The sequence below is a fragment of the Gopherus evgoodei genome, chromosome 2 (genome assembly GCF_007399415.2).
Source record: "Gopherus evgoodei ecotype Sinaloan lineage chromosome 2, rGopEvg1_v1.p, whole genome shotgun sequence".
Lineage (NCBI taxonomy): Eukaryota > Metazoa > Chordata > Testudines > Testudinidae > Gopherus > Gopherus evgoodei.
This window is the reverse complement of record NC_044323.1, coordinates 9,062,598-9,082,420: the sequence shown is the minus strand read 5'-3', so window position 1 is coordinate 9,082,420 and position 19,823 is coordinate 9,062,598.

Genomic DNA, 19,823 nt, shown 5'->3' with positions numbered 1-19,823 from the left:
GGGTTTTTAGAACTTCATAAGTGAGCATAGCCCCTAATTCCTCCAGCTGTGTCAGAGAGAGTAAGGTGAAGGCAACACCATGTGAGAATGGCCAGGCATGGAGAGGCAGGACAATGCACTTTGACCCTAAAGGTGTGTAGGTTCTATGCTGTCATTAACAGATAGTTAAGGGTTAACGTCTCTTTTACCTGTAAAGGGTTAACAAGCAGTGAACCTGGCTAACACCTAACCAGAGGACCAATCAGGAGACTAGATATTTTCAAATCTCAGTGGAGGGAAGCCTTTGTTTTGGGGCTATTTCGCTGGGTCCTTTGTTCTCTCTTGGGATTAAGAGAAGCCAGACATGTACCAGATTTCTCCAATCTTACTGAAAAAGATTCTTAAGTTCCATATAGTAAGTGAGAGATAGAAAGTGGGTTAGATTTATGTTTGTTTTCTTTATTTGCAAATGTGTATTTTGCTGGAAGGATTTTAACTCTGTTTGCTGTACCTTGTATATTATGTTAGGGGGAGAGGGGTCCCTCTAATCTCTATAAACTAAAAGACCCTGTAACATTTTCCATCTTGATTTTACGGAGATAATTTCTACTTTTTTCTTTCTTTAATTAAAAGCTTTTCTTTTAAGAACCTGACTGATTTTTTTTATCTTGTGTAAGACCCAAGGGGAGGGGGGTCTGCACTCACCAGGGAATTGGTGGGAGAAAGGAGACAAGTGGGGGAGGAAAAGCCTGATTTCTCTCAGTGTTAGGATCACTGTCTCTCTCTCAGGGAGTGGTGAGGGGAAAAAGAGGAGGGGGAAAGTGAGTTCCCTTAGTTTTAGATTCACGGAGCATGAATCTGTAGTCTCTCCAGGGTAACCCAGGGAGGGGAAGCCTGGGAGAGGGAACGGCGGGGGAAAGGGTTTACTTTACACGTGTTAAGATCCAAGGGGTTTGGTTCTTGGGGTCCCCAGGGAAGGGTCTAGGGGCCAGAAAGTGTCCCAAAACACTATATTTTTGGGTCGTGGCTGCTCTATCATTTCTAAGCTAGTAATTAAGCTTACAGGGGTTCATGCAGGTACCCCATCTTTTGGACGCTAAGGTTCAGAGCGGGGAATCATACCTTGACACATGCCACACCTGGGTGTCACCAGGAAAAATTCCTCTCAGGAACCCCAAATGCAATATGGTTTCTTCTCATCTCCTCTGCTATGCCTGAGTATAGTATACATGTCTGGGTTTGTCTACACTGCAATTAAAAACCCATGGATGGCTTGTGCCTGCTGACTTGGCCTTGCAGGGCTTGGGCTACAGGGATGTTTAATTGCAGTGTAGATGCCTTTTAAGACCTGTGAGGGGGTAGGGTTCCATGGCTCATGCTGCAGCCCATGTATACTGCAATTATACAACCCCTTAGCCTGACCCTTGCAAGTTCAAGTCAGCTGCCACAGGCAAGCCACAAGTGACTAATTTCAGGGCAGACATACCCTCAGTCACAGGATGTTAGCAAACCTCCCTTTCAACATGCCTGAGGAGTTCAAAAGCTTCTAGGAGAGAGGTCTCAACCATTTTCTGTTGTAACTGGGGGTCACAGTAAGGAGAAGTTCAGAACTATTGATGACCTGTACAAGGTAGCCTGGCCTAGATAAATAATACCACTGAATAAAAATAACAACAATATCAAAGTGTGTGCCAGGCTCTCTCTGAAAACAGAAAATTAGGAGCTTTCAAAAAACAGATTTTCTTTTCTTGTCCATTCCCTCCAGGTGGAATGACCTCCCCAAACGGTCTTTGGTCCTGTTCACCCCAGCATGGCCACTAGGATGATCATGGGATAAGCTCAAGAGCTTTATCCTGTACTTAGTTGGAACTACCAACTGTCACTGAGGATGCCAGTCTTCCTGGTGCCCACCAGAAAGAGTTTCCTTGTATAAAAGTCCTTGTTCTACAACAAACTGGGATCTATTAGAAGAGCTCAGAGGTGGTGGGTTGCACCGTGCTGCAATCCAAGCTCCCTGGAGGCTGTCATCTGCTTCTTGTTCGGCCTGGAACTGTTCTCTTGATGCTGGAGAAACCAGTTCCTCACTGGATTGTGGACATGGGCTTGGTCCCTCTGGTAGCGATGCAGGTGATGGGGCTGTTTCTGTTGACTGTGAACCACTCTCCACTGGTGCACTATGTGATATTTCAAGCTCTGGCTGAGCCTCTTGTGTAGGGTTATCTGCTGCTGCTGCTGCCAGTGCAGGCTTGGTGGTGCCCCCTGGTGTTGAAGTTGTAGATGGGTTTGCAAGCGCTGGACTCAGTGCTGGCAATGGTTCTGGTGCTGGTTGCTTTGCCAGTTCCGGTTCTGGGACTGGGTTTGGCTGGGTCTCTGGGACTGGATCAACCACGGCTGTTGCAGTTGTTGGCAGGGGATCCAGTTCCACCAACTCTGTCTGGTCTCTGGTAACACAGACGGGGACCTAGTGAAAGACTCAGGAACAGGGATGGGGGTGAAAGTTTGCTTAGCTTGTCTGCAGGTGACCATTACACCCTCTTGGCTAGCTTCACATGGTTGGCCAAATCTTCCCCCAGCAGCATGGGAATGGGATAATCATCACAGACTGCAAAAGTCCACATTCCTGACTAGCCCTTGTACTGGACAGGCAACTCAGCTGTAGGCAAGTTTAAAGATTTTGACATGAATGGTTGAATAGCCACTTGGACCTCTGGGTTACGAATTTGGAGTCCACTGAGGATTGGTGGATAGCTGATACCTGTGCTCCAGTATCCCTCAACCCTGTAACCTTCTTCCCGCTCAAACTCACAGTTTCCCTTCGCACTAAGGTTATTTGAGAGGCATCTGGGCCTGGGGATCTTTGGTGTGATTGTGGTGTAATGAACTGCAGTCTGTTGGGGTTCTTGGGGCAGTTGGCCTTCACGTGCTCCAGCTCATTACATTTAAAACATTGCCCAGCTGACTGGTCACTGGTGTGAGGTGGGTTGCTGGTGACTGGTGTGGTGGGACGATAAGGTGTCTGGGTATTTTTTGGGGATGTAGGTGGGGCCTTGGGTTGCCCCCAGTGAAAGGACTTTGTTTCAGTTTTCCCCTTCTGATATTCGCTCCAACTGCTACTAGTTTTTTTCTTTTCTGCCACCTCCACCCATTTGGCTCCAATCTCCCTCGCCTCAGTTACAGTTTTGGGCTTCCCATCTAGGATGTACCTGTCTGTTTCCTCGGGAACACCCTCTAAGAACTGCTCCATTTACATTAGGAAGGGCAACTCTTCTGGAGATTTAACACTTGCTCCTGATATCTAGGCATCCCAATTTTTCACAATGTGGTAGGCATGTAAAGTAAATGACACATCTGGTTTCCACCTTAGGGCTCTGAACTACTCAGGTGTTAGCCTCATTCTGATTCTAGCCTTGTTTTTAAAAAGTTCGTAACTGTTCATGTGTTCCTTAGGCATTTTAGCCACCATCTCTGCTAAGGGTCCACAGAGCTGTGGCCTCAGCTCTACCATGTACTGGTCTGTAGAGATGCTGTACCCAAGGCAGGTCCTTTCGAAATTTTCTAAGAAGGCCTTAGTATCATCACCTCCCTTGTAGGTGGGGAATTTTTGGGGATGGGAAGCAGTACCTGGAGAGAGGTTGCTAGGGTTGTCTGGTGTATTTTGCCTAGCCCTTGCCCTCTCTAACTCCAGTTCATGATTCCTCTCTCTTTCTTTCTCCTCCATCTCTTTTTCCTTCTCCTCTTGTGGGCAGACTCACTGGCTTTCTCCACCTCCATAGCTCTCTTGTGGGCAGCCTCGTTGGCTTTCTCTGCTCTTTCAGCAGCTTCTTTCTTGAGTTGTTTTAATTTGAGCAGTTTCTTATGATTTTTTTCATTCTCTTGTGCTTCCAGTCTGGCCAGCTCTAGTTTATTAGCGGCATCACTGGTACTCATTTTCCTGTTTTCTTATGCTGGGTCACACCCCCTCTGCAGTTCAGTGAAACTGGGATGCACTCAGCTCAGGGGCTGCTTAGGGCTTGGCTACACTGGAGAGTTGCAGCGCTGGTGGTGGCTTTACAGCACTGCAACTCACTCACCATCCACACTTGCAAGGCACATCCAGCGCTGTAGCTCCCTGGATACAGCTCTGGCTGTACTCTACCTCTGCCTGGGGAATAACGACTGCAGCGCTGGTGATGCCACGCTGCTCCACCAGTGTGGCCGCCAAAAGCGCTGTTATTGACCTCCAGAGGTATTCAGAAGTATCCCAGAATGCCTGTTCAGTCACTCTGCTCATCAGTTCGAACTCTACTGCCCTGGCCTCAGGTGACCCGCCCTTTAAATGCCTCGGGAATTTTAAAAATCCCCTTCCTGTTTGCTCAGCCAGGTGCAGAGTGCAATCAGTGAATCTTTCCAGGTGACCATGCCTCCACGTGCCCCAGCATGGAGCAATGGCGAGTTGCTAGACCTCATCAGTGTTTGGGGGGAGGAAGCTGTGCAGTTGCAGCTGCGCTCCAGCCGTAGGAATTACGATACCTATGGGCAGATATCAAGGGATATGATGGAAAGGGGCCATGACTGGGATGCGCTGCAGTGCAAGGTTAAAGTGAAGGAGCTGCGGAGTGCCTATTGCAAAACCCGTGAGGGAAACCGCCGCTCTGGTGCTGCCCCCACGACCTGCCATTTTTACAAAGAGCTGGACGCGGTACTTGGAGGTGACCCCACCACCAATCCGAGGACCACGATGGACACTTCAGAGTGGGGGGTGGGGGGAGGAGAAGCAGAGGAGGAGGATGAGGGTGGGGGAGGAGGAAACCGAGATTGAGGGTACAGGGATAGGGGGGAGACACCCCGGAGTCCCAGGAAGCATGCAGCCAGGAGCTCTTCTCAAGCCAGGAGGAAGGTAGCCAGTCGCAGCAGCCGGTACTTGGTGAAGGACAAGCAGAGGAGTGGGTTCCTGGTAAGCGGCTTTTATTTTCAGGATGGAAATGTTTCTGGAGAGGAGAGAGGGTTAGGGCTGCATGCATGCATGCCTAGATGTGGAATAGCCCATTGATGTGGTCTATCACGTTGCGGTAATCGGCCTCGGTAATCTCTTCAACAGTTTCAGCAAGAGCGTGGGCAATGCGCTTGCGCAAGTTTATTGGGCCAGCCACTGTGGTCCTTGTCCCAGTCAGGCTAATGCGTCCGCGCCACTGGGCCGTGAGGGGTGGGGGGACCATTGCTGCACACAGGAAAACTGCATAGGGACCAGGGCAGAATCCGCATTGCTGTAGAAGGCCCTCCTGCTCTTCCCTGGTGACCCACAGTAGCGAGATATCTTCCAGGATCAACTCCTGTGGAAAATGTTGGGAGACTGTTCAGTGTAGGTGCCCCCTGCAGCTGTTTGATTTCCCCAACGCACAGAAACCCCAGTACAGCCCTGAAGCAATCATTCTCCCTTCCCAGGTGACCCGCAACAGAGAGATATCTTCCAGGATCAACTCCTGTGGAAAATGTTGGGAGACTGTTCAGTGTAGGTGCCCCCAGCAGCTGTTTGATTTCCCCAACGCACAGAAACCCCAGTACAGCCCTGAAGCAATCAGTCCCCATTACTCACCATTTCATGGCTCCTGTGGATTATGTGCGCTCTCTTTGGTATGGGAAAATTATGCTATTGTGAAGACTGTAAACTCCTTCACTGTGTGGGAATAACTGTCTGATGTGATATAAACAATGCTGCCTCTGTTAACTGTTGCCTTTTTTGCCTTTCTACAAGTAACCTTGAGTTCTCAGATGCCCACGTTATCAACAGCTGAAAGACTCCAAAACCTCCGGAAGAAACCGCGAAAAAGCAAAGACTACCTGCTGCAAGCAGTTATGGATCACTCTGCCAGAGAGAATCAAAAAGTGCAGGACTGGAGGGAAAGGGAAAGCAGGACCCACCAGAGAAATGCAGCGGCCAGGAAGAAAAGCACAAAGCAGCTGATAAGCATCCTGACGCGCCAAGCGGACTCTATCCAGGCGCTCGTAGCAATGCAGGCAGAGCACTACCATGCCAGCCCCCCGCCATCCGAAAGCTCTTTCCCTTGTGCCCCAATGTCAGCTCCAAACCCTCTTCTCCAGCATCCAGGTTCTTACCACCACCAGCTGCCTCCAACACCTGTACGTTCACCAACCAGCCATGAGAACTATGACCCTTACTCTCTGCACTCAACCTCCATCACCATGCAGTATAGGCATCTTGAAGTGCAGCAGTCATTGAACAGCACCCCAGACATATTCAAACCTGTGACTGCACAGTTCCCCACCACACTCCCCTGCCCTTTTAGGTTCCAACAATATTGTGTGTCTGTCAATAAAGTTATTTTCTTTTCAATAAATGAATTCTTGGCTTTGAAAAGAGTCTTATTGCAGAAAATCAAAAGATACCTTAGCTCAGGAAAGAAACAGGCACTGCAAATCACCTTTCCCCCAAGTCTAGCTTCCCATACAGAGATCTCCTATAAATGGCCAAAAGCAGACTCCACAGTTATTTGGCACCGGCTCAGCCTGTAGTTGAACCATTCCTTGCTCCTGTCAAGCTTCCCTATATACGGTTTCATGAGCCAAGGCATTAACGGGCAAGCGGGGTCTCCAAGGATCACAATGGGCATTTCTATGTCCCCTACTGCAATCTTCCAGTCTGGGAAAAAAGACCCTGCCTGCAGCTTCCTGAACAGGCCAGTGTTCCGAAAGATGCGTGCATCATGCACCTTTCCGGGCCAGCCTGTGTTAATGTCAAGGAAATGCCCACGGTGATCCACAAGCACCTGAGAACCATAGAGAAATATCCTTTCTGATTAACATACTCAGATGCTAGGTGGGGTGGTGCCAGAATAGGAATATGCGTCCCATCTATCGCCCCTCCACAGTTAGGGAAACCCATTTGTGCAAAGCCCTCCACAATGTCCTGCATGTTCCCCAGAGTCACGGTTCTTCTTAACAGGATGCGATTAATGGCCTGCAACCTTGCATCAAAACGATTCCAACGGTCGACTTTCCCACTCCAAACTAGTTCCCCACCGATCGGTAGCTGTCTGGAGTTGCCAGCTTCCACATTGCAATAGCCACCCACTTCTCCACCGGCAGGGCAGCTCTCAATCTCGTGTCCTTGCACTGCAGGGTGGGGGCGAGCTCAGCACACAGTCCCATGAAAGTGGCTTTTCTCATTCGAAAGTTCTGCAGCCACTGCTCGTCATCCCAGACTTCCATGACGATGCGATCCCACCACTCAGTGCTTGTTTCCCGAGCCCAAAAGCGGTGTTCCACAGAGCTGAGCATTTCCGTGAATGCCAGCAGCAATTTCGTGTCGTACGCATCAGGCGACTCACAATCATCGTCGGACTCCTCATCACTTTGGATTTTAAGGAATAGCTCAACTGCCAAACGTGATGTGCTGGCGAGACTCGTCAGCATACACCTCAGCAGTTTGGGCTCCATTTCACACAGAAATCACGCTGCACAGAAACCGTTGAGAGAGTCAAGATGGCGCCAAACGTGGACGGAAAAACAGGGATTACTGGGATATGAAGCGATGCATCACGGGGCGCTGGGACAGGAAGCAGAATGACCCGCACCCTCCCCACCCTTCCCACAACCCACAGCGCCAAAATGGGACGAGGTGCTCTGTGGGATAGCTGCCCACAATGCACCACTCCCAACCGCGCTGCAAATGCTGCAAATGTGGCCACACTGCAGCGCTTGTAGCTGTCAGTGTGGCCACACTCCAGCGCTTTCCCTACACAGCTGTACGAAGACAGCTGTAACTCCCAGCGCTGTACACCTGCAAGTGTAGCCAAGGCCTTAGTAAACGGAGACTTTCAGAGCATTCAGTGTTCAGTCTTTCTGGGTCTAAGCTAGCTATACCCAAGAGTTAGAAAGAAAATAAAAAAACAATTCAGCTTGTAAATTCCTTTTGCTATCTGCTTGCTCAGGGCTTGAAACTTTCCCTTAACAAAGACCCTTGTTAAAAAAACTTAACACCTCTGCCTTCAGGCAAAGAGAGAGAAGATCTGCATCTATTTTCAGCTCTGCTTTCTAAGCAGCTAAAAGGAGAAAAAAAAATCTTACTGGCTTTTGGTTTAAAATGATCCCACCCCTCTGCCACCATGTCAAGGATCCTTCCCCACTCTGAACTGTAGAGTACAGATGTGGGGACCCGCATGAAAGCCCACTAAGCTTATTTCTACCAGCTTAGGTTAAAGCCTGGTACTCTGCCACCACAAAGTGCTTTAACAAGAAACAGAGAAACGACCACTTGGAGTTCCTCTTCTCCCAAAATATTCCCCCAAGCCCTTACACCCCTATTCCTGGGTAAGCTTGAGAAATATCCCCCCAAACCCCTACCCCCCTTTCCCTGGGAAGGCTTGGTAATCCCCTCACCAATTAGTCCTGGTGAACACAGATACAAACCCTTGGATCTTAAAAGACTGAAAAATCAGTCAGGTTCTTAAAAGGAGAATTTTATTAAAAGAAAAGGTAAACTTCATCTTTGTAAAATCAGGATGGAAAATAACGTTACTGGGTAATCAGATTCAAAGAGCTCACAGGAACCCCCTCTAGCCTTAGGTTTAAAGTTACAGCAAACAGAGGTAAACCCTCTAGCAAAAGGAACATTTACAGGTTGAGAAAACAAAGATAAAACTAACACGCCTTGCCTAGCTGTTACTTACAGGTTTGAAATATGAAAGACTTATGCAGAAAGAATTGGAGAACATGATTGATATCCCTCTTAGTCCCAAGAACGAACACACCCCAAAACAAAGCGCACATAAACAAAAGCCTCCCCCCCCAGTTTTGAAAGTATCTTGTCCCCTTATTGGTCCTTTGGGTCAGGTGTCAGCCAGGTTACCTGAGCTTCTTAACCCTTTCTAGGTAATAGGATTTTGGTGCCTCTGCCCAGGAGGGATTTTATAGTATTGTCTACAAGAGGGTTGTTACCCTTCCCTTTCTAGTTATGACATAGGGACTTTCAAAAAACAGACTTTCTTTTATGAGCAACTTGCAAAATACCATACTCTCCATCCAATATATTTGCTTACATAATTTAGACCATGATCTCTGAATACTTTCTCTGCTATGCCACATATATGTTACTTAGTAAACTGAGAAGGTCGATTCTGCTTTCTTTATAGGAGCTTGTTCTGCATAGCCAATAAAAGATTGCCAATTTTGCAAGCATTTGCAGTATGTGTGAATTTCTTTTTAGATGAGTAAGCATTTCCACAGCCAAAATTCTCCGTTCTTTGTTGAGCCATTTGTTTCTTTTCAGAGAGACGGGAGGTGAACCAGTCCAAGGCAGCAGTGAGTCTTCCAACTGTCAGTTAAATAACAGACCAGGGTCATTCTCTTTTCTTCCTTTGGATTCAGAGCATTCACACCTAGTGGAGCAAGTCTGTTTTCACCCTGCTTCCTCAGTGGGTGCATCTTCCCCCTTTCTCTGTTCAATTTCCCTTTCTCATTTTGTAGGACTTTTATGTATCTCTTCTATGATCTTCTGTTTCCATGCGTCATCGTCATCATCATCATTAATTATTCTACAGCACAAAAAAAGTGTGATAGATGCTTTACAGGACACATAAGAAAACATAGTCCCTGCACCTTAGTGCTTGCAGTCTAAGATCCTGCAGTTTGTCAGCTAGGGATGAACTGCTGCACTCAGATGGAGCTGCACTGAAGTCTGCTTACAGGCAATTAATTGTAGGATTGGGCCCTAAATATTACACCTGATGCAGCCAAGGATGATAAAAACCAGTATTAATGGGAAGGGGCATGGACATATGTTATTCTCTAGCAATCTATTAATGCAGTAGTAATGTTAGAGCAGTTATTATGGGGATCACGAATAACTAAATTTTCAGAAGGGACAGCCTGGATATAATAAAATATTAAGAACAATACTTAGCTATTTTAAAACATGTTTCATCAGTCAATGTCAAAGCACTTGACAAAGGAGGTCAGTATCATCATCCCCTTTTTTTGCAGATGCGGAAATTGAGGCACAGAGAGGGGAAGTAACTTGCCTGAGGTCAGCAACAAAGTTGGGACTAGAACTCTGTGTCTCCTGGATTGCAGTCCAGTACCAACAGGCAACACTGCTCTTCCTCTTAATTGATATCTCACTTAATCAATTCCTTACCATGGCCGGAGCCTCGGGCACTGGTGCATCTCAGTCCCGCCTGTTCTCTGCATGTGACAAGGGAATTCTTTGGTCTAACTGTGGTTGTTGGGCTTGCTGAGAAGATGGCCAGGCTCGTGAAATACAGGAAGTCTGATTAGATGATCAGATGGTCCCTTCTGCGTTTAGACTCCATGACCTAAATCTGCAGCTACTTTCTTCAAGACACTCAAAAATACTCGGTTGCTGTTTTGTTGTTGTTGTTGTTACACTGTTCACAACTGCAGATACCTTCATTGTTCACCTCTATTTAGATCATTTACACATATTGTACTGGAAATTTCTGTATTATCACATTGTATTATATAGGGGGCCTGATTCCAATCTCTCCCAGTTTTACAGTGATGTAAGACCCCTGAATGCAACACTGCTTTGCATTTAGAATTAGCCCCATAACATTTAGTAGTATATTTTCATTCAGTCAATGGCAAGGGAAAAGTGCAGCTAGGAGTTCATAGCATTTATTTCTGGCTGCTTATTTTATTCTAATTATAGTATGTGGTAAGAATAAAAAAAAGAATAGGAATTTGAGTTCACAAAGATTTTATTATTATGAATAGCTTGAATTCCACTTTGGCAAATGACACTGTAAAACCATGAGGACATCATGCAGGATTTCTCATTTCCCTTCAGAATGGACCCAGGTACCTTACAGAACAAAGCACTTGATGATCTAGAGCTGACAGAACCTGATGCCGACGCACTTGGCTTTCCATGTTTAGGAATTAGGTGGATCTAAAAGTTCAGGAAGCAGCACTGCTGTGATGTTAGCATGCAGACTGATGACTCAGCAGAAAAGGAATTCATGTCTAAATCTGGCATGCGGGAGAGTACATGTCCACTGTTTTAAAATCCAGGTTTCTAAAGTAAGAGCACCAGAAAGATGTAGACAAACTCGAAGGAATTCAGAGAGGAAGAGCAAAGAACTAAGGGCTAAGGTTTAGGATGAAAAAGTTAAGTTATATAAAGCATGTCTGAATAACACCTAAGATAGGGACACGACAACCAACTTCAAGTAATGAAAGGTTTATATATCACCAACGGAAAGGGATTGTATATGTTTATATAAGGGGTTGGGGGAAACGAAGGTAAGACTAGGAACATGGAATGAACCTGAGGGAAAAACAAACTTTCATCTAAAAATCATTAACAACTCTGTATAACATTTAGTTCTATCAGGCTGTGGAATCGTCTTTCACGGAAAGTAGTGGAAGGTCCATCAACAGAAAATGTCTTGTAGGAAACAGTCCTGCAATGTTTAAATGACACAAGTAAAGCGGGTGCATATATGAACTAGAACCAACGTATTTGCTTCTTTGATGCTTTTGTCCAAAGATTCTTTCAGATTTATGCACTTCCACAGACGGGCCTCTCCAAGTCTGACTACATTAAGTCTCATAAATAATCAGGATCCTGAATAACATTAGGCCATTAAACAAAAACCAAAATACGTGAATTACACTTCCTCTGGATAGTCTCCAAACCTTTTACTCTTTTTACGAAAATAAAATTTCCTTGCTCAAGCGTGAGAGGCAAACACTTAGCATTTTCCAATTCACTTTGAGGAACATCTTGGTTTTTTAGTCATGATTTGCAACTGCTTCCTGTCGCAGGACATAATAGGATTCAGACGTCACTTTGGGGCCTGGGGATCTAGGAACTTATCTTCATATCCCCAGAGGGGGGAAAAAAGCAACATGCAAAAGCCAGGCAGAAAACTCCAGAAGTTTGAATTTATAGGATATTCTGTACATTGTTCTGTGGCAGGTGAGTTAATTACTAACAGAATGGCAAAGACTTTTTCCCTCCCAACCTGCTGATGGTCCAAGATCTGTGTGGATTTCCTATGATTCTCAAGTCATCCAGTGAAGATTAGTTTTTCCTAACTGGTCTTCTCCAGTGGAAAACCATGATCCTGCTAGGTTTCCACTAGTGATGGCCATAGATTCTACTTTCCAGAGGACATTAATACAGGTATGTAAAATATTTTTATGCTGAAATAGCCTTAGATTACTGTAGGGGGGAAGGGTCTATGCTGCAGGAAGTAGTGATCTTACCACCTATGATCCCCCAAGTTTCCCATCAAACCAGGGGACCCCAATTCTGTGGTTTACCTGCAAATAAGTTTCTATTGAGAGAAAGGGAGCATTCTGTTGAGCTTCCACTCTCCTGACATGACCCTCATCTCACTACAGATCTGTTCTAATGTATTTATCTCCCTGCTGCCAGCAGAACTGGAGGTGAGCCTAATTTTGCTCCTGGAGTTCTCAGAACAGGAAAAAACTCATTTCAAAGTCATCTCAGGGTCTGTGAGAATATCCCCCATTGGAGTAGTCTGAGAATCCAATTAATGAGCTAAGTTTTGTAGGCTTGGTGGGGCTCCTTTGGAAATATACCCGGGTGGGATGTTTTCATGGACATGGACGAGGGGCTGACTAACACAGCAGCCCATGGTGCATCTTCATTTTTTTGGTGCTCTCTGCAGAGGCATAAAGATTTCAAAGACTCAGAGAGCGGAGGAAGAAAACCTCTATATGAAGGAAAACAGTGAAATATTTTCGGTCACTGCTAGCAACAAAAGAGCCTTTCAAGGGCAAAAGGAAATATGTTAAGAAGCGAGCTTAAGGAAGCAGTGAAATCTCACACACAATCATGGTATGCTTAGTCCTGTCCCCCAAATGGCCGCTGTGTACTCTCTCCCTTTCTGGGAAACATATCCCATATAATGAAAACATATCAGATGGACATTAATGAGCTTCAGTGGGCTCATTTTCCCTATGCTGTTGCCAGCACTGAACCTTTGAAATGTGTAGCTGAGTAAAAATAATATAGGGGATATTAGTCCCCCATAGGCAGCAACTGAGCATGAATCTCAGCCTTGTGCAGCTAGCCCCCCATTATCAGCAATGAAGGATAATTGTGCAAACCCTACCAGCATGAAGGGGTAGACATTAAACTCTGCAGGTTCTTTCAAAGTGGAATTTACCCCCGCAGTGTGCAGAGGGCCAGCACAAGCCTACACACCACTGAAATCCCATTTGAGACCCCAAATGGGACTTAGTGGGATTTAAATGATGCATAAGCTTTGGGTTAGGCCTCTGTGCAGGGCTGAATTGCACCCTGAGCCATTAATGGAGTAGTAAGTGGGTGTGTTTCATAGAACGAGACATAATGTGTCACTGACATGATGCTGCCAATTCCACTGCCGTAAAAGTTGCTACCTTCATATTCCCTGCAGCTGGAATCACTACGCACTTTGGTTAGCTGGGCAAGGTCACCCCAGAGTCCGTTACTTTCCATTATTATAAGTTTTTTTAAAAAATCCTTCCCATTTCCAGCAGACAGAGATACCTGGTTTACAGGAAACCCAAACATTGGTAGTTGCCTTGTGTCACTATATAGACAGGAGATTTATCTACTGTGCACACACACAGCCCTGATTTAGCATGAGAGGGACAGAAAGGTACCAAACCAGAACTAAAGCACATGGTTTTTCTTGTATTGGCCTCTGTAAACTGGAAAAATGCATGATATAGTGTAAGACTTCCACACCTACTATTCATGGGACAGACATCAATTTTATTCTAGTGCAGATAATACCCACGTACTCATGTCAAAGATACTGAGAAGGTAGGAATAGGCTGCATAAATGCTGGCTGTGCAACTTAGACCAAACTATGCCTTCAGCTGCCCAGGCTGACCATGCACATTATTATTAATCAATTGGCACTTTATGTTCATCTGTCTTTGTTTCATAGATTTTAAGGCCACAACAGACCACTATGATCAACTAGGCTGACTGCCTGCACTGCACAGACCACAGAATCCCAATCAGTGATTCCTGCCTCAAGCCATATCACTTGTGGTTAAGTTAAAATATAGCTCTTAGGCTCGTAGTCTTGATTTAGAGACACCAAGTGCTGGACAATTAATTTACCACATCTCTTGGCAACCTATTCCAGTAGTTCTACCTTGAACCACTTCCCCCTTTTCAGCATGTGTCTGTCTTCATGTAGAGGGCTCAGCAAGTGGCCCTTAGGAAGATGAAAACACCTGGTGAAAGTAAACACAGAGATCCAGTAAATGTTTGCCTCTTAGATCCCAAGCAAAACCCTGGCTGCTGACCAGCAACTAAGCAGGTGGCAAACTCTAATGGTTCTCTTTCCCCTTGCTTCCTTTTAAACTTTCTTTCTCATACCAACTCCCCCCTCATTCCTTCCATTTCCCCCTCTCCCTGTTCCTATCCCAACATCAGCAACCACAAAACACACAACTAGCTCAGCTGTGCCAATCATCACCACATACATTTGCTTGGGTGTTATTTTCTCACCCTTGTCCCTTTGTCTCCTCTTGTGTCTTTCAGATGGTGAAGCTCACTGAAGCAGGGATTATGGCCCAGGTCCTCAAAGGTAGCTAGGAGCCCCTCTGCCATGAATCCAGTGCCTAAATACTAGGCCCGTGTCCTTATCGGCATTTGTGTAATGCATAGCACAATGGGACCCTGCCCCTGCCTGGGAAGTATACTAATAGAAATGTTATATAATAATTATAATAATAAACACCTATCCCTGTGGTTCACAGCTTGAGATGCACTCTGCTGTCCACTAAGGAATCTGAGAAGCAGGCTGAGCCAATGTTTGCGTTCAGAGAGCTGACACACTTCTTTGAGGTATCTGGTGGAGTTTGTTCAAGTCCACTAAATCCTCTTATCTGGATTGTCTTTCTGAATACAGTCAGTCATCCAGCAGCACTTCATCTTCTCTTCGCACTGACAATCCAGGCATTATTGTGAGGCACATTCATTATGGGGACAGACTCCATTATGTTGGGTGTTTGCAGAGCACGGCTTAACCTCGGGTGATGAGCTGCATCTCAGACAACAAGCCTAGGTAAAGTAGGGCTCATGCTTACAGGAACAAACCCTGAAGCCCCTACTTAGTGTCTGTAAGCTCACCTCTGCCAGCTCCTTCTTTCTCTTCACAGAGTGAGGGGGCTGTGTGAGCTCATCTCTCACAGCCATGGGATGAGGAGGTGCATACTTTTCCTTTGCCCCCTGCCCCCATGCTGCTCTGCCATCCCCTCCCCTGCAAATCTTTGCTCCCCTCCACACAGGGCAGCAGAGGGGAGTCAGTGAGATTTCCCTCCCTCCACTAGCTGTGAAAGTAGGGTGTGGGTTCAGTGGCTGTCTGCTGGAGTGCAGCATTAGTTGTGCTGTTCATCATGGGCCTGATCCATCCCTCCTGGGAGCCAATGGCAGTCTCTTCATTTACACCAACGGGAGCTAGAGCAATCCCTATTTACACATCCTTCTCGCTTTGCTTTATCTCTTGTTATACATGGTAATAATCTTGTCAGCGGTGTGACTAATGTGGGGAAAAAGGTGGGCCAGTCCTGGGGCTGATTTTTATCCTAAAGCCATCAGTGATCTATCTCATTGTTTGGATTTTATATGCCATTTGAACAGGAAACTCCTTCTGATGCCCTCTAATTTAGATCACCCATAAAATGTTGTCCACTGTCCTTTAACGTATGTGCCACATAGTGCGTCAGTGCTGGGCTTCAATTCCACCACTTCCTGGCTCCCTCTCATCCCACCAGCTGCTTCTTTAACTCAATCTACATGTTGCTAGATATTGATATTTTAAGACAACTTGCATTGCTGTCCGTTGATTTTAGTCCAGATTTGCTTGGTCTAGGCTTATTTTTCAGAATGGATCTTCCATTTAAGGTAATTCCCAGTCTTTTTAATCTCTCCTCCTATGGAAGCTGTTCCATACCCCTAGCCATTCTTATTACTCTTCTCTGCACCTTTTCCAATTCTATTATATCTTTTTTTGAGATCAGGCACCAGAACTGCACTCAGAATTGAACGTGTTGGCATACCATTGACTTATACAGTGGCATATTAGCTTTCTTGACTGCCACTGAACTGAGTGGATATTTCCAGGGAACTATCCATGATAACGCCAAGATCTCTTTCTTGGGTAGTAACAGCTAATTTTGACCCCACTGTTTCGTATGTATAGTTGGAATTATTTTTCCATGGTGCATTACTTTGAATGTCAACATTTAATTTCATCCGCCATTTTGTCACCCAGTTTAGTGAGAGAGCAGGCTGCAAAATGGACAAATGAGATCATATGGGAAAAACTGAAACTTTTATTTTTTCCGCTGGTTCTCAGCTCTATTTCCTGGAGGGAAAGTCAGGATCTAGTACAATTAAGTGATTCAGGTATTTAAAGCCGTGCATCTGAGGCCCAAGTGAATCCTTTCACTTTGGCAAGGTCTTGTTATGGATCCTGTGGTTCTCCGTGCTGCTGTTTCTGTGGGGATGAAGGGCTATGATAATTTGTGGTCCGACAAACAGCCCTGGGGGCATTCAAGTGGTGTCACCACTGCTTGAGCCTGTACAGATTATCTGATCTCCTCCCAAAAGGATATTGTTTGATGGCATCTCAAGCTGCAATGACCTCTGGAGAGTTTGTGTCGACCAGTGTCACCTAGTGAGGGGGAGCTAGTTACAGTGTTTATCCCACTTTTAATGAATTGGCTTCTCTGCTCGTGGCTTTCCTGGTGTCATCGCATTCTCATTAGGAGACGCAGAAAAGCAATATTAGAGTGCACCTTTCACTCCTGGAATGTGCTGTTGGCTTCTAATGAATAGGACTCTGAGGACATGAAGGGGATTGAGAAAGAGAGAGAGAAAGAGCTGTCAGAGGCAAAAGAGGAAGACTGAGACTGAGGGATGAACGGGGAAGGAGGGAGGATGAGAGATCTGGGGAACTGTAACAATGGGCACAAAGGGCCAGGTCCTGGAACGTGCTCCCATGGAAGTTGAAAGAAATTGAGGTTGCTCAGCATCTTGCAGGATTGTGTTCAAAGTGAATGAAAGTATCCAAAATGGCATGGGAACTACAGTGTACATTGTGCCTTCTCTAACACAGAGCACAAGCACTGTGGCGAGGCTTTGCCAGGGCCACATATAGCCGTGACTGGGATCGTTGCTGCTCACAAAAGTGCTGCGCAAGCAAGAGTAACAGTGAAGGGAAGCAACCGGGCAGATCAGGGTTATGCCCCCTGCATTGACAGCGTGACAAGGCAGCAGAGCACCAGGAGATCTGCGGAATCTGGGACAGCATGACTGTGCACAGGCTGAAGTGGGTCATGGAAGTGGTCCCAAGGAGCACATGGCATGTGTGGGGCTGTGTGATGACTATGCTGTGGCTGCCCCTTTAACCTCTGCCTGGGGAAGGCGAGCACTGAACTAGGGACTCAACGGGGCTGGGCTCAGTTGCCAGCTCTGCTGCATACTCACCATGTGATACTTGGCAAGTCAATGAACCTCACTGTGCCTCAGTTCCCAGTTTGCAAAATCAGATCAAAATCTCCCACCCTTTGTCTGTCTTGTCCATTGAGATTGCGAACTCCTTCAGGCAAGCTCTGTCTCTGATTATGCCTTCGTCCAGCTTCTAGCACAGGGGTGGGCAAACTATGGCCCGTAGGCCACTTCCGGCCTGTCAGACCATTTAATCTGGCCTTCAGCTCCAGACGGGGAGCTGGATTGGTCATTTTCTCTGCTCTGGCGCTCCAGCCGGGGAGCAGGGTTGGCGGTTTGCCCCAGTTTGTGCGGCTCCCAGAAAGCAGCTGGCATGACCCTCCGCCGGCTCTGACGTAGTAGGTGGAGGTGTACCCTGGCGGTTTTGCATGCTGCCCCGTCCGCAGGCACTGCACTCACAGCTCCCATTGGCCACAGTTATGTGTACTGTGCAGAGCCGTCTGGCTGCACCTGGAGCTGGAGGGGGAACATGCTTCTGGGAGCTGCTTGCGGTAAGTGCTGCATGGAGCCTGCACCCCTGAGCCCCACCTCCACTCCCCCGGATCCCAATCCCCTGCCACAGTCCTGATCCCCCTCCTGTCCTCTAAACCTCTCGATCCCAGCCCTGAGCCCCCTCTTGTACCCCAACCCCCCATCCCTAGCCATACACCAGAGCCTGCACCCTCACCAGAGCCCTCACCCCCATGTGCCCCAACAGCTTGCCCCATCCCTGATCCCCCTCCCGCCTCTGAACCCATCGGTTCCAGCCTGGAGCCCCCTCCTGCACCCCAAACTCCTCATCCCCAGCTCCACCCCAGAGCCCTCACCCACCCCGGCGCCCCCTCCCACAGCCTGAACTCCTAATTTTTCACTTTGTTTTGTGAGTGGAGCTTGGGATAGTGGCACCACCTTTTTAGTTCCACTCTGACCTCTGCCCCAAAGTAACTTTAACCACACTACAGGTCTCTTGCCCTTATTGTTACACCACACTCTGTTTTCCCTTCCCAAGCCAATCTTTCCCCTGAAAATCACTGCATTTCCCTGCCATTTGTCCTTACGGAATGTGCTACTGGGGCTCTGTGGCTAGCAGGGCTGGCTCCAGGCCCCAGCGCGCCAAGTGCATGCTTGGGGTGGCATGCTGCTGGGGGCGCTCTGCTCATAGACTCATAGACTCTAGGACTGGAAGGGATCTCGAGAGGTCATCGAGTCCAGTCCCCTGCCCTCATGGCAGGACCAAATACTGTCTAGACCATCCCTAATAGACATTTATCTAACCTACTCTTAAATATCTCCAGAGATGGAGATACCACAACTTCCCTAGGCAATCTATTCCGGTGTTTAACTAGCCTGACAGGTAGGAACTTTTTCCTAATGTCCAACCTAAATCTCCCTTGCTGCAGTTTAAGCCCATTGCTTCTTGTTCTATCATTGGAGGCTAAGGTGAACAAGTTTTCTCCCTCCTCCTGATGACACCCTTTTAGATACCTGAAAACTGCTATCATGTCCCCTCTCAGTCTTCTCTTTTCCAAACTAAACAAACCCAATTCCTTCAGCCTTCCTTCATAGGTCATGTTCTCAAGACCTTTAATCATTCTCATTGCTCTTCTCTGGACCCTCTCCAGTTCCTCCACATCTTTCTTGAAATGCGGTACCCAGAACTGGACACAATACTCCAGTTGAGGCCTAACCAGCGCAAAGTAAAGCGGAAGAATGACTTCTCGTGTCTTGTTTACAACACACCTGTTAATGCATCCCAGAATCACATTTTTTTTTTTGCAACAGTATCACACTGTTGACTCATATTAAGCTTGTGGTCCACTATGACCCCTAGATCTCTTTCTGCCATACTCCTTCCTAGACAGTCTCCTCCCATTCTGTATGTGTGAAACTGATTGTTCCTTCCTAAGTGGAGCACTTTGCATTTATCTTTATTGAACTTCATCCTGTTTACCTCAGACTATTTCTCCAATTTGTCCAGATCATTTTGAATTTTGACCCTGTCCTCCAAAGCAGTTGCAATCCCTCGCAGTTTGGTATCATCCGCAAACTTAATAAGCGTACTTTCTATGCCAACATCTAAATCGTTGATGAAGATATTGAACAGAGCTGGTCCCAAAACAGACCTCTGCGGAACCCCACTTGTTATACCTTTCCAGCAGGATTGAGAGCCATTAATAACTACTCTCTGAGTATGGTTATCCAGCCAGTTACGCACCCACCTTATAGTAGCCCCATCTAATTTGTACTTTCCTAGTTTGTCTATAAGAATATCATGCGAGACTGTACCAAATGCCATACTAAAGTCTAGGTATATCACATCCACCGCTTCTCCCTTATCCACAAGGCTCGTTATCCTAT